At 37.8% G+C, this 25,552-nt stretch overlaps 1 non-coding gene across 1 annotated transcript; it reads left to right on the top strand.

The window, feature by feature from the left end:
- Window positions 1-10,122: 10,122 nt before the first annotated feature.
- On the top strand, window positions 10,123-10,251 carry LOC118731100. The gene has a single exon (XR_004991794.1). It is a non-coding gene; the product is annotated as a small nucleolar RNA SNORA11 (small nucleolar RNA).
- The last annotated feature ends 15,301 nt before the right edge of the window (window positions 10,252-25,552 follow it).

Raw genomic sequence — 25,552 nt, 5'->3', positions numbered from 1 at the left:
AATACCATAATTATGTGTGTATACACAATTATATGCACATATTCAGGATAGGGAATGCTAGACAATAAGGAATTCATTTCAGTAAATATACTATGACACTTAAGAACATGTAGATATTATTTATAAGCACAAAGATTACTGATTTTCTTTATATATTTTCAAAAATAAATTTTAAGACCTCTCATTCTAATTTTTTACTCTAATAAATGTAAATGATTGTTTACTTTGGATTTCTCCAATCAGTAGTTAATTTGGGCACAACTTTATATAGTTACTAGTCTTTGGGCACCTCTTCTATAGATTCATATCTCTATTCACATCCATTTTCATGCTTTACTGGTGGGTGTTCTAGTTGTAATTTTGTCTTCCCAAAATTCTCTATGTAATCTAGATAATGATCTGTCTTAGACATGCTAATATTTTATCATAATGTTGTCGGAGGATTGCATTTGTGAAATTCCTCCATTGCTAGTGGGAGTTCCTGTGATAGCTTGAGAAAAATAATTTTCTAAGACTCACTCAGGAGGAGTAATTTTTATTTGTTTTAAATTATATTGTTCAGTTTGCAAAGCCCCATTTCCCTTAAACCAGTCTTAGAAAATGAGCAGCTGGGGTTTCAATAAAGCTAGAGGCAAAACAAGTGTGGAGAGTTTTCGTTCCATGGTGGTGATGGGACTGGTGCAGCATCAGGCTAGTTAAGGCCCATTAGTCCACTGTGTTGAGCCACATGGCTGTGGGTCACAGAGTGAGTGCAGAGCATGTGAGCTCTGTAAGCCAGGGGTGCCAGAGGGCCAAGAGAGCATGCATCTCAATTGTAGATGCCCTTTGCTCCTTTCCAGTTATTAATTCATAAGCAGGTTATTACAATGGTATCAATAGTATGTCATTCATCTGTAAATTTAATGAAAAAAATGTAAGTTGGATATAGTGTTATGCATCATTTTAAAACCTAATTTGAGCTTTTTGTATTTTGTTAAAAAAAAAGAACCATTCAACCCATTCTCATAAAGATCTTCTTTCAATATATTCTATAATTGCTTTATTATTTTACTTTAATACATCTGATGTTCCCCTCTGCATATGATAAAATAAGGATTAACATTTATTTTCAATGTAATGAAGTTGTCCAGATATCATCTAAATAAGTTACCTTCCCTTCATTACTTCATGATGTCACCATAATTCCAATTCTTGGATATATGTAGCGCTATTTTTGAAGTCCATATTCTATAACATTGGATGGTTGATCTGCTATAATGCCAACACTGAACCAGCAATTGCGGCAATGTCTATAGTGTATCTTAAGATCAGGTAAGGAAAGTCCTATTCTCATTGTTCTTTAAGAAATGTTCTCGCTTGTTTTAGACCTTTATTAAACCCACAATTTTAGAATAATTTTTCTGGGTGCCTCTAAAAATCTAATTGGAATACTTTAATCATATTTATGATATATCTTTCCACTATAATTTTCCTTCAAGATCAGTAATAAATTTAAAAATTTATTTTTGTGCATAGTTTTTGTGCATTCTTGGTTAATTTTTAGAAAACCATTTTTTTTCTATCATAAATGGTACTTTATTTTATTTTGGTACTATTTGTACTGCTATGTTTTCCAGGTGAAAGGTATTATTTTTTATATTCAATAAGCTTAGTGAAATATATTATTCTAAATAGTTTGAGTCTGTTATATAAGTATTTTCTATGTAGATAATTACAACATTTGCCAAATGACAGATTTTATCTCCTCCAATCATTACAGTTGTGTTCCTTTGGCCTTACAGCATTCACCATATTTGCAATGCCATCTTAAAAAGTAGTATTGACGGTAGCCCTAGGCTGTTTCCTCAGTGTTTGAGCATCAGCACATGGACTGAAGGGTCTCAGGTTCTGTTGCAGTCAAGGGCACACTCCTTGGCTGCAGGCTCAATTCCTGGCCCTGGTCAGGGTGTGTGCAGGAGGCAACCAATGGACATGTCTCTCTCTCTCTGTATGTCCTCTCCTTTGCACTCTCTCTAAAAGTCAATGGAACCCAGCAGGTGTGCTCAATGGCTGAGTGTTAACCCATAAACCAAGAGGTGATGGTTCAATTCCAGGTCAGAGCACATTACCAGGTTGTGGGCTTGATTTCCAGTAGGGGGCATGCCAGAGGCAGCTGATAGATGATTCTCTCTCATCATTGATGTTTTTATCTCTCCCTCCCTCTCTGAAAGCAATTAAAAAAAAAAATCAATGGAAAAAATATCCTTGAGTGAGAATTAACAACAAAAAAGAAGTAATAATGGCAAATATCATGGTCTTATTCCCTATTTAAAATAAGAATGTGTAAAAGTCTCGATTAATTATTTCAGTTCTAGGTTTTGGTATGTAGTCTTTAATAAATTAAGGAATGTCTCTCTTTTTTCTAGATTACTGTATAGAGTGTATTTGAAAATTAATCAAAATTTTATTCACTTTTACTGAGATAATCATGTATAGTTCTTCTTTATACCATTAGTGTAATCCTAATATATAAAAGCCAGAAACCATCACAATCAAAACAACCAGATGGACAACCAAACAGCAGGCTGCTTGGGGCAACAAGGCCGGCAGGGGGGTTAGTGAGGGACGACCAAACAATTGAACAGCAGACTGATTGAGGTGATGAGGCCAGCAGATGGGGTGCGGGGGGGGGGGGATTTGGGGGCAACCAGGTTGGTGAGGGGGGCAGTTGGAGGAGACCAGACCAACAGAGAATCAGTTAGGGGTGACCAGGCTGGCATGGGAGGGAGGGAGTTAAGGGCGACCAGAATGGCAGAGGGGTGCAGTTGTGGCAGACCAGGCTGGCAGGGGGAGCAGTTGGGGGTGACCAGGCTGTCAGGGGAAGCAGTTAAGGGTGACCAGGCCCGGAGGGGGGCAGTTAGGGGCAACCAGGCTAGTGGGGGGGGAGCAGTTGGAGGTGACCAGAAGGTAGAGTGGGTAGTTACGGGCAATCAGGCAGGCAAGCAGAGGTACTTGGGGTGATAAGGCTGGAAGAGGGGGCAGTTAGCGATGATAAGGCAGGCATATAGGTGAGCAGTTAGAAGTCAATGGTCCCAGATTGTGAGAGGGGTGTCCTATTGCCAGTTTAGGTCCAGAGTCAAGCCTAAACCAGCAGTCAGACATCCCCCAAGGGGTTCCTGGATTGGAGAGGGTGCAGGTTGGGCTGAGGGGACTTTCCCACCCCATGCATGAATTTTGTGTTGGGCCTCTAATATATTATAATGGTAGTTTTTCTAAACTTTTCAAAATATATTTTTATTGATTTCAGAGAGAGGAAAGGAGAGAGAGATGGAAACATCAATTGGTTGCTTCCTGCATGCCCTGGATATCAAGGATATCCAGGATATCAAGCCAGAAACCTGGACATATGCCTGACCTGGGAAGGAACCAGCAACATCCTAGTGCAGGGGATGATGCTCAACCAGCTGAGCCACACAGGCCATGCCATATTTTCTAAAATTAAATCAAAAGTGCATGCATAGTAAATTTTATTTGCTTAAGATGGATTATTTCATTAGCTAAGTAGATTTATTTTTTATTTTTTTAAATATATTTTATTGATATTTTACAGAGAGGAGGAAGGGAGAGAGATTGAGAGCTAGAAATGCCAATGAGAGAGAAACATCAACCAGCTGCCTCTTGCACACTCCCTACCGGGGATGTGCCCGCAACCAAGGTACATGCCCTTGACCAGAATCGAACCTGGGATCTTTCAGTCCTCAGACCGATGCTCTACCACTGAAGCCAAACTGGTTTCGGCAGTTAGCTAAGTAGATTTAATTAGCTAATATATTTTGCATCTAAATTCACAACTGAAATATATTTTTCATTGATTCTATTTGTTCACTCATTGCTGGCATGTTTTTTCATCAAAGTTTTGAACATATTTATAAAATATACTTTAAAATCTTTGCTATATCAATATCCAGGCCATCTTAAGTTTCTACTTATTTCATATTTCCTGAGTATAGATCTCTTTCAATTTCTTGTAAGTTTTGTCAGAATAATAAACATATAAGTAATATTTCAGCAACTCTATATTCTATTGTACTCTTCTGATGATTAAAAAACACACAAAAACTTATAGTAGGCAATGGGGCTTCCTGACTTAAACTACAAATACTGTCTCTTTCACTCTATGTAGCGACAATGGTGATATGTCAACACTATTATGGCTTCTTTGTTTAATGGAACTCTCTATTGGTTCTGCCTATTTTTTGCATTTTCTAATCTGTAAAGAGTTTTTGTTATTAATCTATCTTTTTATAAGTACTCTCTGCATTGGGTTCCTATAATTATGGCACTGTCATCCTAAGTTTCTTCCTCATCAGGGTTTTGGGGATCATATAGGGCTGGAAAACAACTGGGACAAATGCAAAGGCTCTTGCTACATAGTAATTGTTGTCACCCTTGGGATCATGCAATGTTACAAACCTGCAATAAAGTGTCTTCTTTCCCAAACTTTACTTGTGAAATGAACTGAACAGCAGTTCTAATCCTGTTTTGTGTGAGAAGGGATCACCAGATTTCTTCACCAATAATTATTGCTTGTAGTTGTAGTACATTGTATAATGTCATGCAATTCTTCAACTCTTCCTGTTCCTCCAAATACTGAAATTTTAATTATCAGTGTCCAGTTTTGCCAAAAAAGCAAAAGTTATGCTTAAAGACACCTGATATGTCTGAAAATCTGTATTAGAACTAGAAACTGAACATGAGTACAAAAGGGCTTACCTGAGTTGTTTATGTACAACTGGAGGCCCAGTGCATGAAATTTGTGCACTGAAAGGGTTGTCCAAGAGCTCAGCCTGCCCCCTATTCAATCTGGGACCCCTTGGAGGATGTCCCACTGGGATTGGGCCTAAACTAGCAGTTGGATATCCCTCTCACAATCCAGGATTGCTGGCTTCTAACCACTCACTTGCCTGCCTGCCTGATTGCCCCTAACTGCTTCTTCTTGCCAGCCTGATTACCCCCTAACCATTCCCCTGCAAGCCTGGTCAACACCTAACTGCTCCCCTATTGGCCTGATCACTCCCAACTGCCCTCCCCTGCAGGTCTGGTTCCCTCCAACTTCCTTCCCCTGCCAGCCTGGTTGCCCCTAACTGCCCAACCCTGCAGGACTGATTGCCAACAACTGCCCTCCCTGCTGGCCTGATCACCCACAACTGGCCTCCCCTTCTGGTCATCTTGTGGTGGCCATCTTGTGACCACATGGGGGCAGCCATTTTGTGTGAGGGTATGGCAGTCAATTTGCATATTACCTCTTTCTTATATAGGATTTGTCTATGTTTGCTTCCAGCTTGGCAAAATGGAAATGAAGTCCCCAATCAGCTCTGCTATTTGATTTCTAAGAGCCACATGCTCTAATTAGCATTTTCATTTCTGTACACCACAGTCTCTCAGACTTAAATTCTAAGCAGAAGACTGGCCTTTGGTCCACAACATTAGTTATTTCATATCTAATTCTGAATTTTATTTGTTTATGATGCTTGCTATTCTGTTACTCATATCTATTTTAATTTGAATTAAAGACTTTATACTTGCAATATTTTTTTAAAAAATCCACTTATAGAATTCAATTTAAAAAGGTAGGACATGGATAGAGTATTGGCCTGTGGACTGAAAGGTCCCAGGTTTGATTCTGGTCAAGGACATGTGCCTTCGTTGTGAGCGCATCCCCAGTGGGAGGTGTGCAGGAGGCAGCTGATTGATGGTTCTCTCTCACTGATGTTTCTAACTCTCTATCCCTCTCTCCTCTTTTCTATTAAAAAACACAACACACACACACACACACACACACACACACAAAACAATAAAATAAAAAAAAATATAAAAATATAAAAAGGTAGGGCAGTCATACCTTCTAGATGTTGGATCAAGATACCAGAAAATCAGAAACTAAAGCTCTTTTGGCTACATAATCTCTGCTTCTCTCACTTGACCTAAGGTATTCCATTTATTTTATCCACTAGAGGCCCAATGCACAAAATTTGTAAACTGGGGTAGGGGGGTGTCCCTCAGCCCAGCCTGCACCCTCTCCAATCTGGGACCCCTCAGGGGATGTCTGGCTGTCGGTTTAGGCCTGATCCAGCAGAGATCGTGCCTAAACTGGCAGTCAGACATCCCTCTCAATGCTGGCTTCTAACCACTCTACCTGCCAGCCTGATTGATGCCTAACTGCTCCCCTGCTGGCCTGATCGCCCCAACTGTCCACCACTTCTTGCCTGGTTGCCCCCAACTGCCCTCCTCTGAATGCTTGGTCGCCCTCAACTGCCCTCTCCTGCTGGCCATCTTGTGACAATGTGAGGAAGGCCATCTTGTGGCACCCATCTTGTGATCACATGGGGGCAGCCATCTTGTGATGATGTGGGGGTGGCCGTCTTGTGACATGAGGGCATGAAGGTAAATTTACATATTACCTCTTTATGATATAGGATTCCCTCTTTTTCCAAGAAAGAAGTGTAAGCATTAGTCTTCTAATAAGGCAAGCATGGGCCAAATTCTCTATGGATATTTTTCTCAACATTCTCTAAAAAAATCTATGCCAAATTATTAGTACACACAGCATTTGAGAAGTATGGGAGACTCTTTCAATGGTCTGGGCAAAGATGTTCACCCTACCATGTAAATAGACTAATAACCCTAGAAAAAGAAAATATTCTTTGAAATAAAACATTGATTAGATATTTTATTGAGATTGCTACTATTTACAAAATTCCTCTCAATGTTAAAAAGCTTAAAAGCATAATTTATATTTTAATTTGATTGTAAATTTGTCCTAAAATATAGAATAATTCCATTTCATTGCCTTCAATTACTTTTCTGCTTCTTTATGTCTGCATATGCTATGCTCTATCTATTGTGTAGTACTTTGCAAAACAAAGGCACATTATATAAATGGGAGAAGTCATTATCATGTACTTACTATGCAAGACTGTACAATGCCCAGAGCAATAAAGGGAAGGGAATTCTCTGTACAGAGCAATTTTTTTGCATGTTGCTGACACATTTCTCAAATCACAATCATTTCCATGGCAACAATCTGTGATACTGAAAAGATAGTCACTATCTTTTAAGATCCAGCAGAAATATAATTCTGTTTCTAAATGCAAAAGCTTTTTCGTCAATCACAATATTGTCAATAATTAGCAATAACAGCAAGGGGAATTCAATTACAGGCAAAGCAAATTGCTTATTATTTAAATGTTCTCTTTTTAATGCATCCCAGTATGAAAGTCCCTCTTTAAATTAGTGAAAGCATGTGTAATTGCAACACCTCCACTGGGGGTTGTAGAAATATATATAGTCTTGCTCTTTGGTTGAGTTTTAGTAGCTTAGGACACAATTACACTGTTGTTGGTACTTTGTAATGATAGATAGTAATAGTAATTTAGATAATTAAGTGTATTCCATCTTTATTTCAATTTTCTCTAATTGTAAAAATCCTATCTGTTACCTTAATATATTTGTATGTATGTAAATGTAAGTACAATATTCTATAATAATTATCAAGACAGGTTGGCAATCTTCAGTTCAGTTTCTGACGCATTTTAACCTCATGGAAAGATCCAACAAATGTTCTACTAGAAAAAATCAAAGAGAACTCTTCTCATCTTGGTTCCTGTCAATTGGGTTTAATTTTTGCAGTAGGTGTCACTTTAACCAATAGTAGAAATGTGAAAAGTTTATGAACAAGAACCATGACATCTGGAGAAGAAACCAGAGTTGTATATGCTTCAGTAACTTCATTACAGAGACAAGAGTAAAAGAATTTAATTTGGGCATCCTGGGGAAATTTGCCTTGAGGTCAAAGTTTATCAACTGTTAAGAACCCTTCATTACATACCCCTTTGTATCAAATCTCTGAAAAGGAGTCATATTCCTAAAAATGGCTGTTCTGCACATTGATTTGTAACTTGGCACAGAAGTATAGGATATGTAAATTATATCACTAGCAGGGTTGAGAATTTGCAGTATGGAAAACCATAAGCTGTAAACAACTTTCTCTTCTGAGGTGTAAATGCCAGTATTTTCATCTTATCTTCTCAGGGGAACATATTTCTAGTTGATTTAATATATGTGAGTATTAGAAATTGGATTATGGCCACAATGCAGGAATTTTTAGTAATATTAACTACTAGAGGCCCAGTACACAAAATTCATGCACTCAGAGGGGTGTCACTCAGCCTGACCTGTACCCTCTTGCAATCCAGGAGCCCTATGATTGATCATCCTGCAGAGGTAGGCCCCGTCTACCCACTACAGCCCGCCAGTTCATGGCCTGGGCCTCCCTCTGCAGAACAATTGACCATGGGGCTCCCCAGTTGATTACCTTGTAGAGGGTGGCCTGGATATCCCTCTTTGGAGCAATCGTGAAGCTCCTTCCCCCATTGATTTCCCTGCCAGCCAGTGGCCTGGGCTTCCATCTGTGGGGTGATCCTGGGGTGATGGCAGCCCTCCCCCACAACTAATTGCATCGCACTGGCCTTGGCTGGCCTGGCACCAGTATGTGTCATAGCATTTTGTCTGGGTGGTCATTCTACTGTTTGAACATTCAGTCGATTTGCATATTATGCTTTTATTATTATAGATAAGCAACTAGGTGGTTTTTATATATTTACCTTTTATTTCTATATTATAGGTTGTGCCCAAACAACTATAACTCCATCAAGGTCAGAAATTATTGCTGGAAATTAACCCACAACCTAATTTAGGTTACACTGCATACAGCAAAAAGATGAATGTGGTAAATTAAACATAGCCAAAAATACTTTGACATTGTAAGGTGGAATCTAATCCTTATCCCCCTAAAACTGACCTTGAATTTGTGATTCACTTAACTAATAAAACATTGCATAAATATCTGGGACTTATTATGCTTTCAAAAAAGTCTTGTATCTCCTGTCCAAGTCTTTTGAAACACACTCTCTGGAATCCTGAACTTCCAAGTAAGAATTTATTTAGAAAGCTCTAAAAAGGCTATTTGTGAGATCTGAAGTTGACTGTCCCAGCTGAATCCAAACTTCAATCTATTTCTGACATTGCATCACAAATGTAAGACATATCTTAGACCTTCCAAACCAGTCTACCCACCAAATGAATTAAATCAAGTTATCTTGGTTGGTGCCATGTAGACTAAAAAATTCTGCTAGCTAATTCCTGACTGAATTCTTGAACCACAAAATCTGGAGCTATAACAAAATGGTTGATGTTTTAAGGCTCCAAGTTTTTGGGTGATTGGTTATGCAACAATAGATAAACCAGAATAAGAAAAAAAAAAGTGTCATATTTTGGGGAATTTGTAGAATTCAAAATGTTTAGTCTACTAACCAGCTAGAAATCTATTGTCTGTTTATCTCCACTACTAAATATAAAGATAAACTTTATCTATCTAATGATTGAACATTACTTTTTTCTCTCTTAAGCACCATCCTTATCATTTATAGTGTATATTTTATTCTTTCTTTGTCTTATAAAGTTGTATCCAGATAAGTGACTAATGATCTTTTCTCAAGCAAATAAAAATGTTTTGAAATCACACAAAGATTCTCTACTATAAATTTTAGAAAGTAATATAAAATGCTATATTTACATACTATCCTATATAATGAAAGAGTAATATGCAAATTAACCATCACTCCACTATATGCACAAGCCATGCCCACCAGCCAATCAGAGTGAATATGCAAATTAACCCAGCCAAGATGTCTGTGGCCACAGAGAAAGCAGGAGTGAGGCTTGGGTTTCCCAGTCGGTAGAGGAAGCCAAGCTTTCTGCACACCCTGGCAAGCCCAGGCCTCCACTTAAGGCTACAAAGTTTCAATTATAGAAGGTAAATAAATACCCTGCCACCACAGAGCCAGGAGAAGGCTTGGCTCTGCTCCAGGCTACAAAGTTTCAATTGTAGAAGGCAAATACATTCTGGATACCAGGCCTTTGCTTGGGTCACTGGAGGTATGAAAACCACCACAGGCCCCTCACCCAGGACACCCCACACCCCAAGAGAATCCCCACCCTGATCTGGGACACCTTCAGGGCAAACCAGCTGGCCCCACCCATGCACCAGGCCTCTATCCTATCTAATAAAAGAGTAATATGCATTGGATGTGGAGAGAGCAGAGTGCCTGAAGAATGGCTCTTCTTTGATTAACACATCCAATAGCAACTTGGGCTTACTCTTCACGGGTGGCAGGATACTATGACCTTCCTGTGACATTATGCCCTATACATGAAAAAAAAAAAAAAGAAAAAAAAAGAAAAAAAAAAACAGTAATATGCAGATTGACCATCACTCCAACACACAAGATGGCTGCCCTCATGTGGTCAAATATCCTGCCGCCATGTGGACTCAAGATGGCCACCACAAGATGGCCAGCAGGGAGGGCAGTTGGGAAGTAGCAGGCCTGCAAGGGAGGGCAGTTGTGGGTGATCAGGCAAGCAGGGAAAGGTAGTTAAAGGTGAGAAGGCCAGCAGAGGAGGGAAGTTGGGGGCACACAAGCTAGCAGGGGAGCAGTTAGACATCAATATGCTGGCATGGGAGTGGCTGGGGGGTGATCAGGCTGGCATGCAGAAGCAGTTAGGAGCAATCAGGAAGGCAGGCAGGTGAGCAGTTGTGAGCCAGCAGTCCTGGATTGTGAGAGGGATGTCCCCTAAACGGGCAGTCAGATATCCCTTGAGGGGTCCTAGATTGGAGAGGATACAGGCTGGGCTGAGGGACACCCCTGCTCCCCCACTACCGCAGCACCACCCCTCCCCTCGCCACCCCCTCCAGTGCACAAATTTCATGCACCAGGCCTCTAATAATGTTACAAATTTGTTAAGATTGGAGAACTTATGGTAATCAAATTTCTTATAGTGGAATAACAGGCTACAAGTATTTTAGACAGTATGTTATAATAAAATATTAGGCACATCAAAATTTGCTATAGTTAACAATGGAAATCAAGGAAGAAAATAGTTCAAAATTATGAAAAGAAAAATAATTAATCAATCAAAGAAAACTAAAATGTCTAACTTCAAGCTGGCAGGCTTAAGGAGTGCTTTAGTTACCAGTGATCCTGAACTCAGGTTCAGCTGTCTTCCACTTGAAAGCCAGTAGTAAAAAAACAGGGGCTAGTGAAGGAAAACAGGTTTATTCAAGAGCCAGCAGATTGAGAATATGGTGGACTCTCCTGGCAAAGACCATCTTAAGAAGTGGACACAGGCAAAAGATTTTTAAGGACAGGAATAAGAAGAAAGAAAGAAAAAAAAAGAAAGGAAAAGAAAGGAAGGAAGGAAGGAAGGAAGGAAGGAAGGAAGGAAGGAAGGAAGGAAGGAAGGGAGGGAGGGAGGAAGGAAGGAAGGAAGGAAGGAAGGAAGGAAGGAAGGAAGGAAGGAAGAGAGAGAGAGAAAAAGAAGGGGGGTGGAGAGAAAGGGAAAATGAGAGAAAGAGAGGAGAAAGAAAGAAATCAAAAGGAGGGCATTTAGAGTTCTCCATAAAGGGGACTATGTGCAAGCCAACACAGTCTGTTCAGATAACTGGCTGAAAGTCAGCAAATATCCTGGAGCAGTAATGACTGAAGGTCAGAGTTTACTTCTTCTGCAGTTAGTTCATAGAATTCTTAAGTAAACAGGCTGTTCATCTGAAGTCACATATTAGTTAATAGGTTCATAATTTATAGAAATAATGCTAGAAAAATGATGGGTTGTATTATACAGACCTCATAACATAATTCCATATATATATATATATATATATATATATATATATATGCGCTAAATTAAGCTAAAGAATTTTTAGACTAAAGGGAAACTATATTTCAATGAACCATGGTAAAAAAAAAAAAAAAAAAAAAAAAAAAAAAAAAAAAAAAAGAAGTCTGAAAGGTACAAGGGATTCTGAACTGGTGTCAAGAGGGTTAACATATGAAAGGACATATATATGGTAGAAAGCAAACATAAACAAAAGAAATTCAACACAATCCATGCCTTACTAAGAAATAAACAGTTTCTCCCAAAGATGAAATATAAATACTATCTAAAGAAGCAGCATTTTACATTTTGTGTTAAAAAATATGAACATAGAAAACACAAGGGATTTGGGAGCTCCTGATAGAATAAAATGGTAGTGGTATCTGTGGCAGTCCCTGCAGCAGCCAGGTTGGAGTAGGAAAAGCAAAGAACTTGAATTCAATCAGATCCATGTTCAAATCCCAGATTCTCTACTTTCTCCACTCTCAGAAAGATACTAAACTTTTCAGAGATTTAATTTATCATATCCAAATTATTTAAGGAATACAAAGACTATCTCTAGCCATATGCCACTCTAATGTAGAGCTCAACATTTTTTCCCACCCCTGGAGAAGTTAAATTAAAATTACTTCTTAACTTTTAATTCTATTTTTCTGCTTATTAGTGTATAATGGAAGACAATTAAAAACAGCAGCATATATCTGCTATGCATTTCTATCTTTAAGTCTTAGTGGATCATGTTAATGTTTTCCTCTCTTTTTTCAGCTGAAGATTATGACTTTGAAAAATAACAGAAAATATGCTAAGTAATTAACATTTATCGATTTGCCTATTTAGAAAATGAATCCCAGATTCCAGAAAAGAGCCTTTATTAAATAACAGGAATGAAGAAGACAATTTTGAGTGAGTAGTAAAATATACAGAAATAGTTTTTAAAATGTCCAGAAATAGTTTAAAATAAGATATTTTTGAACACAACATATTTAATTTAGAAAATATCATGGAAATATTGTCCAATAATTCTTAGATCAAAAACAACAAAATGTGAATGATAATATATGGTCTTAGATATTTGAATATCATTGAGTAATAATCATCATAGTTAATGTTGATAGGGCATTTACAAACATAGAGTTATTCCTTAAAATTTTTATTCATTTTTAAAATTTAATTTGGAAAGCAACTCTAGGAAGTAGATGCTATTGTTATCTCCATTTTTCAAATGAGGCAACCAAATCACTCAGACATTCAGTGATTTATCCAAGTTGTACAACTAATGAAAGATAAAGATACAAATGAACTTGAATATTTCACATGAGAAAGTGAAAACAGAATAAATATCATCTCTTTTTATTGAAATTAATATGATATAAAATATTTTGATGGGTGATTCAATATCAGAACACAAGGAACCAGCAGGAAAGCAGCTCTCTGATCCAGCATATGCTTCAACTTTATCATGAATGTACATGATGCCCCCCTCCCAATTATTCGGTGTTATTTCTAAGTTCTTTTATAAAAATACCAAAGGCCTGGTGCACGGATTTGTGCACAGGTGGGGTCCCTCAGCCTGGTCTGGGGGGATCAGCTGAAACTGGCAGCCCTACATCCCCTGAGGGATGTAGTAGTGCCTGAAGCGGCAGGGGGCCTGAGCAGAGCCTGAGCCAAGCTGGCATCACCCTGCTCCTGCTCATCCCCGCCCCACTGGGCCTGCCATCGCAGCCGCTTGGTAGGCTCCCTGCAGCTCTGCTACAGTCTCCCACACCCATCCTAGGTGATACCAGCGCACCCATGACATAGAAGCAGCTGTGGACTCGCACCCATTCAGTCCCAATGCAGGTCCTCATCCGGGTCCCAGTCTGGATGGGGGAGGGGTGCACAGGCGGAGTGTCCATGGGAGAGGCTCATGCTGCTGCAGCTGCTTGCCAGCCATGAGCCCAGCATCTAGTGCCTGTTGGCCAGCTGAGCTGCGCTCCTGCTGTCCGAGTGCACTGATGGTCAGCCCGAGTCATAGCTACCAGTCACTTGGGCTTTTATGTATATAGATTTTTAGATTTTCAGAGAGAGGAAGGGAGAGGGCGAGAGAACAAAACATTAATGTGAGAGCTGAACAGTGATGGGCTGCCCACTGGGGATTGAACCTGCAACCCTAGCATGTGCCCTGACCAGAATTTAACCAGCAACCTTTCAGTGCATAGTGCATGGGACAAGTTAAGTAAAAGTGACCACATTCTTAGTTATAGACTGATTTGGAAATATTGTAGATATGTGAGACAATTCTGGCTAACTGGAAGGAAAAAAGCTGGCATGTTCTGAAGAGAAGACTTTCTCTCTTTTGTGGAAGTTACTGGAAAATATTATACTTTTCTCTTCACTAGATGGCTTGTTGCATAAATGTAACAACGTGAGAGTTTGGTATTCACCAGTGTTATCATGAGGAAGAATGTGAGAATTTAGATGATGGAAAAGCCAAGACAGCTGCAAGGAAGTGAGGTGGAGTATGTAAGACTTTGCAAATGTGTGGATCAGATCCTGACGAACACCGGGTATAGCACTGTGTCTTTCAGTTATGCAAGTCATCCAAGTTACTTTTTAAATTTGGATTCCATATGGTACAGTCTCATGAAACAGACTTTCCCGAGATCAGACGAGATCAGACAAGATCAGGCACCGGGCGCATTCAGGGTGGTATAGCCGTAGATAAGACTTTCCCAGCTGTAGCACTGTTGATGTTGGCCCAGATAAACCTTTGTTGACTGTCCTCTGTACCGGAGGATGGTTAGTAAAATCGCTGGTCCCTTCCCACTAGATGCCAATAGAATTTCTCCAGTCCTGACCATGAATACTGTCTTCAGACATTGCCAAGTCTTTCCTGCAGGGCAAAACCCCTTCTGTGAGAATCACTAATACAGAGAGACATTTGGGGGACCTTCTTACCAACCATTCCCTCCGTTTAGTTATCTTGATTTTAATTCCTGCCTCCATACATTCCTTGCTTTGATGCCTAAAGTAAGCTTGGTAAATCTGTTCTTTGACCCTGGGTTTGTTTTGAGGCAGGAAAGTGATGAAATTTTGGCTTCCAAATTTCAGGAAAGATCTGTGATTACATCTAGAGAGCAAACACTTCCTCTGTCTTCTTAAAATTGGGGATGCTATTAAATTTATGGAACTATGTAGTCATAGGCAAACACCTGTGACAGTGTTGAGAAAACAGCCCTAAGACAAAAGCTGACATGAATCAGAATAGAAAGATAAATAAACAAACAAAATGTTTTTGATAAATCTATATGTAATTGAATAAAACTAAATATTAAACCTTCTAGTTTCATGAGTGAATATATTCCCTTTATTGATAAACTTTTAAAAAAATTATGTTGGTTATTATTTACAATCCATGTGCCTTACCTTAGTCAAAGAATCTGCGTTCTCTTGGGTTTTTTAATAATAAAAAAAAAAAAAGCTCAAATAAGTAGAGTTTAGTGCTGTGTAACAAAGTTTCTATAATGATGGGAAATGTTCTATACTTGTGCTTCCCAGAATGGTAACCATAGCCATATATGGCTATTGAGCACTTGAAAATTGGTTAGTGTGACTAATGAATTGAATTTACTTTAATATTAATAAGGTAAGAACATGTAACAAAAATTTAATTGAATAATACAGGATTGTTAACTATTGTCATGAAGATGAACAGCAGAACTCTGGAACTCAATCATCTTACATAACTAAAACTTCATACCTAGTAAGAAGCAACTTTCTATGCCTCCCACCAGTCCCTGAATACCATATTCTACCTTCTGTTTCCATATGTTTTACTATTCCAGCTAATTATTTTTTTAAATTTTTTTAAAATATATTTTATTGATTTTTTACAGAGAGGAAGAGAGAGGGATAGAGAGCTAGAAATTTCGATGAGAGAAAAACATCGACCAGCTGCCTATTGCACACCCCCTACCGGGGATGTGCCAGCAACCAATGGACATGCCCTTGACCTGAATCGAACCTGGGACCTTTCAGTCCACAGACCGATGCTCTACCACTGAGCCAAACCGGTTTCAGCCTATTCCAGCTAATTCTTAAAAGCAGAACACTTATTATTATTTAACTTAAATTAATTTCAATGTCAATACCCAGTTGTGGATAGTGGCTACAGTATTGACATCACAAACATGGTCATGAAGTTACTAATAGATCTTTGGCTAGTAACAAGTCACAGCCTGCAGAGATGGTTAGTAGAGGTGGGGCTTTTAGCAAATCAACATATCAGCAAGTATAACACTTGAAATTAAATTATAGGATGGACAAAACAAAACAAAGAAAAAAAAACAAAAAAACAAAAACAGGACAATTAGGCAACTATCAGTATTCCAGAGGTTGCCAAAGCTTGCACATTGCTCTGAAAGGATGACTAAAGCAAATATGAAATTTGAATTTGCACAAATCCAAAGCATAGTGCACTTGGTTTCATATTTAGCAGACAAAGTGGAAAACATCTAGATTGAAGATCATAGGTCAGGTACCCACGAAGGCAAAGGCATGTATAGCAAGGGTGGTTGATCACATAATTGGTGTATAATTTCCTAAGTGAGCATTATAAATATTAATAACAGTCACTATTCTCATTTAATTTGGATTTCTCCAGACATGGAAGATGTGTGTTTTTGCCCTTGTTCTATTAGGGAATAAATGGAGAAACAAAGCTCTTAAACAAGTGCTATTACTCCTGTATCCAGAAGGCCTCAAACTCCTTTAGTTCCTATTTAGGCCCCTTTCCATCGCCCCAGGAAACCATTCCAGAAACACTTAGATCAATTTCAAAGTGCCACACTTGTTACTTTATTTAAATCGTTGCTCTCCATGAGGCATGCTCCCTGAGGAGACGCAGCTTGTATCTGTGCAGGTTACCAAATCACACTATCTTGATTCCAAAATTGGAAGTACATGCTTGAAATTAGAGCACGGACTGCTCCAGAAATCCACAAGCCACAGTGTCCTGGGTGTCTTGAGAGTGAATGTGTGGTTATGCACTTGGATTACAAAATATTATAGTTAACCAGTGTGGAGCACAGGCTTTCTTAAAACTTTTCTCCTATAGAGTTCTCCAAGTCAGAGCTGTTTCAAAAGTTCAGAAACCATAAGGCTCAGTGGGTGCAAACCGTTCTGTGTGTTTTCAGCTATCTGCAAGAGCCACAGGACCATGGGGGTTGCCAGTGAGTCTCAACAGTAAATCCAGTGAGAATGATGCTAGAGGGGGCGAGTTGCCAACTTGTGGGGCATGGCACCAACAGCAAACCTAGATACTTATAAAAAAAAAAAAAAGTTGCAAAATCAAAGAGGTGTCAGCAGCCTGCAAGCTCCACTTAGCAGGCCCTGCAGTGCTTTTCCCTGGCACTTTTCTGCCTGTGGCATAACATATATAAAATCTAAAAACTCAGAAATCTGCAGGTTATGAAACAAACGACTGAATGGCAGCATTTCTGGGTTCATATTAAACACTGCTCCTCCTCTGGGGAAAGAGGGAGAGAGAAAATAAACTTGCAATAAAGTTTGCCACCGATGGAATTTATAACTCGCCACATCTTTCATGACTTACTATATGGGTTCTATGGCGATCTTTTACAAAATGGCCCAAAGAAGGAGATATTAATATCACCAAGACAGAGTATTGTGCTTTGTCCAGCATTTTTGGAACATTTGGAGAGATCACGGGCAAATATTTAGGTTACAGAGACATCTGCCAAGGTAAAGGTCTTTCAGTGAAAAGGGCATTAGAAACTTCTGTCCGGAAAATAATACTTTGCCAAATGAAAGTATCAAAAGTGAGAATAAAATTATTAAAAAGTTGATGGTTGATTTGTGGGGAATGAGGGAAAGGATTACATAAAGAAAAAATAATTGTCTGAGCATCCAAATATACATAATTTTAAAAAAAACTAATCCTACCCAAAACTATTCCTTTTTCTAAATGTAAATATATAAAATGAATGCATAATTTAATAGGAAGAGACAAGAGAGAATATAAACTGCCTGGAGAAGTAAATTCCAAGCTTGAGCTAAGTGTTCTTTCCAGACTATTCTCTTTGGAAGTATTTCCTGCCAAAAGTATGCTCCCAGGCACACCTCGGGTGATGCATTAACATTCTGAAAGCTTTTACCTAAACCAATAAATGAAACTCCCTGATTAGCTATAAGCCCTGTAGACTTGGTAACTTTACTCATTAATTAACAAAGGGACAAGTGAAAGAAAGGAGAAAAGTGTAGGGCAAAACAATTTTACCATTTCTATTAAGTCTTAGGATAACAACAACAAAAATGAAAATAAATGATTTATAGCCGTTGTTTTCTGGGCAATTTGTTGAAATAGCTAGATTTTGGATTTAAATAACAAACTAGTTGATCAGATATATATTTGGGATTGCATGTGTGTATAAGGTTTTCATATATACATTGAGAAAGCTTACTGATACATATACAAGTTTATGACACGTTTGTAAATGCTGTTCAAGGAAATGTTATGGATAATTTCACTTCAAAAGTTGTGATGCTGGGACTTATAGATTGCAAATATACTTCCTAACAGAAACCAAGGACACATCTGCTAATAAGATCAAAGGCCACTATAATGATTTCCCTTTCTACTCGATTAAAATGATGACTGGATTTTACATATGCAGAGGATAAGTGGCAACAAAATATTTATTAACTTAACCAGAAATATCATACACGAGTAATTTTTTGTTTATAAACAACTGATCTATTTCGATAGGAAAATGTCGTATTAAAATGCAAAAGTCCCTGGAGTGGGCATAGAGAGAAGACTGGTGACAGGAATTGTAGATGAATTTCCAAGTAAACAATTGGACCCTGATAATAGCAGCATTGAAGAGTCTGATAATATAAAAATGAAAAGATTATGCTCCAGCCAGAAGATTTAGGAAAACACACTATGTATACCTAATTTGATTTTAATATAAGCCATATGTCTGTTCTGTGAATATCTCAATAGAATCATCAGATTTATTTATTTATTTATTTATTTATTTATTTAAATATATTTTATTTATTTTGTACAGAGAGGAAGGGAGAGAGATAGAGTGTTAGAAACATCGATGAGAGAGTCATCGATCAGCTGCCTCTTGCACACCCCCAACTGGGGATATGCCTGCAACCAAGGTACATGCCCTTGACCAGAATCGAACCTGGAACCTTTCAGTCTCCAAGCCGACGCTCTATCCATTGAGCCAAACTGGTTTTGGCAGAATCATCAGATTTAAATCAGCAAAATCCACCTGTACTAACCTGACCATTTTTCTCTAGAAGGTGGCAGGTTTTCTTAAGAATTCTTAAACTGACTTCCTTAGTGATCAGAAATGAAAATTATACATGATGACCTGATTTTACTGTAAAACTATGTAGCTGACAAAATTTACATAATCATTAGGAATAACTAACTGAATATTTAGTGATCATTAGATCTAAATATAATAATTAACAAATATACTAAATTAGATAAAAATTTTTATTAAAAATTTTCACTAAAAATCAAAACATTATATATTCATAACCTTTGAATATATAGAATTTTTAATCAGTTAATAAACCATCTCCAAGGTAAATTAATTTACTTTACAAATTAATGTTCATTGTGCTAAGTGATTTAGGAGCTATCACAGATTCTGAAAATATGTCTTTATATTTAAGGTTTTCCTATTAGAAGACTAAACTATGAGATAAACATATGAAACTAACTACATGGACAAAGTTAAAGAAAAGAGTAAAACATGCCTGGAAAGATGGAAGTTTCTATAACAAGTATTAAGTATTTTCATGTTGGTATATTCAAAATTTGGAACAAAAGAAAATGTTAACTTCTGAGCATTAATCTTAAAGATACAAATCTAGGAATGGCACTGAATGAAATATGTTTGAATTTATCAATATATTTTTTAAAAGAATGAATTTTGTAGGTTGTTAAGGAATCCTAAAAAAGACATATTGTTGTACCAAGATTCCATGATCCCCAAAGACCAACAGGGAGCCAAGTCCGAAGCAATAAACAAGAAAACCTCTTCCATGTTAACATGGGCTCTGTCGCACTCACGCCGACAGCATGGCAGCATGGGGACGAGAGCCTGAACTTCGCCAAATCCAGGGGTTTTTCACAGATGGTGATGTCACTGCTTTGGCTGATCCTGATTGGTTGGGTGAGGGCTAGGATCCAGTTACACAAAATAGAGGATAGCTCCACCCTGCCCCACAGTGGAGTCAGGGTTCTAGTCAGGAGTTCGCCTGGCCCTGCCCTGCCTTCTCATTCTAAACCTGCTCTGGCCTCTCAATATCAGCAGAAAATGTCCTTGATTCCCAGGGAGGAAAACCACACTATCCATTCAGCTCCCCTCAAGCTCAACCCCTGATTTCTACATAAGCTTCTAGCTCCATGTCTTTGTAAGACAATGTGATGAGCATCACAATCAGAATACTAGGACACAAGTTAAGTGTGATTCTGATAGCCATCCAGACTCATAACCTGGCTCCATCTCTTATTATCTGTACAACTTGGGTAAGTTACTTAAACTCTTCATAATTCAATTATCATATCTATAAAATATCAGCAGCTATCTCAGAGTTTTGGGTGAATTAAATAGATATAAGATACCTAGATGAATGATTGGCATACAGTAAGTTCTCAAAATTATAATCATAAGCAATTTAGATGGCCCCTCAGACACTGGTTCCCCTAATAAATTAATAAATGAATACCGTATTCTTATGCAGCTTCTAGAGTTTTCAGCTACATATATGGCATAAAATGATTGCCCATGAAATGCTACATTTTTAATCTCTATGAAAGAGTTTCTGTTGCCAAAAAATGGGCATTTTGCTGCTATTTCTGTCCTCTCTTTATTTTGTTAATAATATTCCATTTCCTGGAGACTGTTTATCCTTGGGTTTGAGGAGTTAGACATTAAGGCGATTATGCCAGAGGCCATAACCTATCAGACTTCCTCTAAATGAATATTTCACAAAGTGCAGTTCTATGAAATACTAGTCTTATGGCATTATTCAAAAGTAGGATTCCCTTATTTTAAAAAGTTGACAAATACTACGTAGTACAGCCTAAGTTTTCATAGAAATCCCATTTCTATTTTTATCTCTAGATAGGGGCCCACTTTTGGTTGGTTCTTCACAGAGAGAAAGTTACTTCAAAAAACTAGGCTTATCAATTAATGGTTTATTGCTTCCTAAGTGAAGTCAGTGATGAGATAAATATAAGCAGGATAAAAAAAAATAAGAAAATAAACACAGCATATTTTTCTTTATAGTGTCTTAATTCAGGACTTCATTTTGCTACTGTTGTGCCCCAAGTAGTCTCTCCATTTCTATTTTATCTTTTCATCAAATTTGTGTTCTAAATGGTTATAAATAATATCTTTATGGAAAAAAAATCAAGTCACCTCTCAAGTGAAAATTGTCTATTTAAGAGATAGTAAAAAGATTCAAACCTCAATACTGTTATGAACTGAATGTTTGTGTCCCCACAAATTCACACATTGAAGCTGTAGTCAGTGATGGGGCCTCTAGGGAAGTAATTAACGTTAAATGATCTCATGTGTGTAGGGCTCTGATCCACTAAGATGTGTATTTTTATAAGAAGAAAGATCAGAACACCATTAAGATGCACATGATCTAATCTCTCTCTCTCTCTCTCTCTCTCTCTCTCTCTCTCTCTCTCTCTCTCTCTCTCTCTCTCTCTCTCTCTGTATATACACTGAGGATAGGCTATGTAAGGACACAAGAAGGCAGCTATCAATAAGCCAGGAAGAGAGCTCTCATCAGAAACAGAATTGACAGAATTGGCTGGAATCTTGATCTTGTACTTCTAGCCTCCAGAACTGTGAGGAAAAATCTGTTTTTTAAGCCATTCAGTATATAGATTTTTTTGTTTGGGCAGTGGGAGCTGAATAATACACAAGCCAATGGAGATTGATTGTGTTTGTGGCTGCCTAGTGTACTGGATTATAATGATAAGCAGGTCATGGTACAGTAATCTATGAGTAATATTGGGGAATGGTGGTATATGTGCCATGTGGCTGGCCTATCAATTACAATATATATTTGAAATTCCTTGGCATAGTGTCCATGGCCCTTCATGGTTTAAGCTGAACATACCATAGACTAGCAGAGCATCCCAAAGAAAACTGTGACAATGAGTTGATTATTTATCTTTAAAATCATGATCCCAAAACCCAAGGGACTCAATACTGCCTGGCAATCTTGTAGCATTCTCCTGATGGCCTTCTACCTCAAGTCTTCTCTTCTCTTCTCAAATTTCTGAACAGCCCACCATCACCACTTCCTTCACTCACCTTCAGCTGATCTTGTTGAATGTACATTATACTGAAATTATATCTTTTTTCTTATTGCAATTGTGACAAAAATCCCTTTTTCTAAAAAGATAAGTGCTTCTACAAGAAAACAAAAAAAGTATGGTATTTACTTCAACATAGAGAATTAAATGTAGTGAATCTGATACAAACAAAGCCAAAAGAAAACACTTATATTTAGATTACATGAAGAAGCTTTTCTACAGCTAAAGAACAAAGAAGACCTAGAAGAAAATTTCTGTGAAACTGGATACAGAACAGATTTTCTGTGGAAGGGTCACTTCCAAGTCTGAGCTCCCTTGTGTAATATAGAACAAATGTTTATATTCAATCTTTAGTTCTATTTATTAATCAATTAGCATCCCTTTACATATGAAAATCTCCCTTGTGTAATATAGAACAAATGTTTATATTCAATCTTTAGTTTTATTTATTAATATATTTGGTTTAATGTATTTTTTTTTCACTTCTTCAAATTGCTCTCAGAGAAAAAGAGAGAAACATCAGTTGTTTCCTGTGTCTGGACCAAACCAGTTTATCTCTGTAGAAAAATGATAGCAAAACATGTAATTAATATATTTGAATACATTGGCTCTTCTTGATTCTCTCAATGGACTTAGGATACATTTGTGATTTGAGATTTACATACTCTATTGTTTGAATAAAGATTTTATATATATACAAAATCTTTATTCATTATATATATATATATATATATATATATATATATATATATATATAATGAATATATGAATATATATATTCAGTTACAAGAAATACCTGATCCATATAGTAGCAACTTTCTATGAATAAGCTCTGCTTGCTATACCAATAATTGAGCATTTTAAAATATTTATTTAAATCCAAGGTGATGATACATTTTATCACCAAAGATGCTAGCTATTAATCAAAATCAATATCCTTTTTTTCCTCCGGGCTCTCACCTATACTATATTAACCATGTGCTTTGCAACTGTGTGTGACCACATGGCTCAAGTTTAACCAACGGAATGTGAGTGAATGTGATATGTGCTATTTTAAAGCTTGGCTTATACACCAATCCTACATCTATTCCATAATCTAATTTTCCCCTTCTATGTATCTCTGAAAAAGACTGTAGAAGCAATTTTAGAAGCCTATTGTTGAAAAAGAAGGAATTTCCATAAACTGCAAATTCTTAAAAAAAATTTGGAGAAAATATAGTGTTCTGTTCAGGACTAATATATAAGCAAAAAATAAACCTTAATATGTTCCACCAAATATATATTTTGTAGTTCATTTGTTACTGCATATTTAAAAGCAATACACGTAAGCATTTGCCACTTGGCAGAAAGTAACTTTTATTTATTGCTCATGTGATATTTAATTTTTGCTCATTTCTAAGCCTTCACTAACAAATATTAACTAATGGTAGAGTTATTGTGATTATTTTACAATACATACACATATCAAAACATTTTACAAACTTAAAACTAACGTGTTACATGTCAATTATATATTATGTTAATTACTTCAATAATATTTTAAAATTAGAAACAGGCAAAAATATTAACTAGCTGAAACCGGTTTGGCTCAGTGGGGGTCCCAGGTTCGATTCCGGTCAAGGGCATGAACCTGGGTTGTGCGCACATCCCCAATGGGGAGTGTGTAAGAGACAGCTGATTGATGATTCTTTCTCATCGATATTTCTAACTATCCCTCTCCTTTCGTCTCTGTGAAAAATCAATAAAATATATTTTAAAAAATATATTCACTAATGGTTTTATGAGTTGGAAAAAATTAAATACAAAAACAATGAAAAATAACATTTTACTTTTGCTATCTGATGTGCAAGAGGGCAGACTAAGAAGCCACAAGACCACCTTGTTTACAGAAACACTGACTATATATATATATATATATATATATATATATATATATATATATATATAACTTTGTGAGAATTCTAGAGACCATTTGAAAAGATATAGCACCAGGCCATTGTAAAACCAAGGGTAGAAAATGTATAAAAAGGGTAGAAAATTTTGCAAAGTATTTAGCATGCCCATTATGCCCCTCATACTACATAGGAAAGCCCCGAGAAGCCAGGAGGAGACACCCCATACTGGAGCTTTTACCTTCAGATGGAAACAGAGTTCTAAAAACAATGTGTCCAAAGCTATGGCATCTCTGTGGAGCTGCATGGAGGACTGGCTTTTGTCTCATTTCACCCAGAACATCATCCATATTGAATCCAGAGTTTGGAATCTGCTAAAAACAGGGATAATCCCAATGCAATAGCTTCAGTTCTGCAGATAGATGCTAGGAGGAGAGAGTTTATAAAATGTTAGGGAGACCCTATATCTCCCAGCTGGGCGGCTTGCTGTAGGTCTTCCCCTGCACAGTCAATGTTGATACACAAAGACTAAATGGGGTGATATTTTTAATACCCAAATTTAAGCAAAAACATTTGTAAGTTATGTAAATTATTAGGGAAATATAGCTCAATAAATTATGTCTTGATTTGTCTCTTCTAAAGATGTGCAGAGCTATGAGCTGCCTAGTAAAGAATTTTAAACAACTGTCATAATGGAATAAAACTAAATCAATGGCACAAAGAAAACTTTTAAAAATCTACAAATATTTATAAAACAATAATATATTCTTAAATAACCAATAAGTCAAAAAAGATAAGTGAAAACCTAAAATACTTTGGAAAAAAAATGAAAGTAAAAACACAATGTACCAAAATTTATGGGATGCAGCAAGAACAATGCCAAAGGGAAAGTTTACAGCTGTGAATCTATACTAATAAAAGGGTAATATACTAATTAGACTGGACGTCTTCTGGGCATCCTTCCGGACAAAGCCACAGCTGCTACAAGGGTGTGAAAGAGGCGGTGGCATGCCCGCACCATGGCCCCTTTCACAGAGGCCATCGAAGGGGCTCTGACTCCAATGCCACCATTGGGGGCGGGGCTCCGCTGCTGCCTCTGCTGCCTCTGCTGCTGCCGCCGCCGCCATGGGAGAGGCCGCAGTGCTGGCCGGTCCAGTGCCCGTGCCCTTCTGCAGAGGCAGTGGGAGAAGGGGCTGCACGTTCCAGTCCCAGTACTAATCCTTCCACAGAGGCAGCCACAGAGGTAGCAGTGCCATGCCTCCATAGAGGCTGGACAGGATGTAACCTGCTGTGCATCAACCTCTCACACCCTTCCCGCAGCTGGCCTGGCCCCTATAGGGCTAAGTGCCAGCAGCTGCAGTAGCCAGCAATGGCAACAGCAGCAGAGTGATGGGGCGGTGCCTTCCACTGATAGGCCCGGTTGCCTCCTGCAGAGCCAGCCTAAGCTGTCAGTAGGGCATCCCCTGAAGGCTCCCAGATTATGTGCTGGGCCTCTAGTATGGACATAAAAAACAAAAATGTCTCAAGTCAACAACCTAAC

This window comes from Pipistrellus kuhlii, unplaced genomic scaffold (genome assembly GCF_014108245.1).
Source record: "Pipistrellus kuhlii isolate mPipKuh1 unplaced genomic scaffold, mPipKuh1.p scaffold_m20_p_3, whole genome shotgun sequence".
Lineage (NCBI taxonomy): Eukaryota > Metazoa > Chordata > Mammalia > Chiroptera > Vespertilionidae > Pipistrellus > Pipistrellus kuhlii.
The sequence above is the reverse complement of the archived record's forward strand: the minus strand, read 5'-3'. Positions and strand labels throughout refer to the sequence as shown.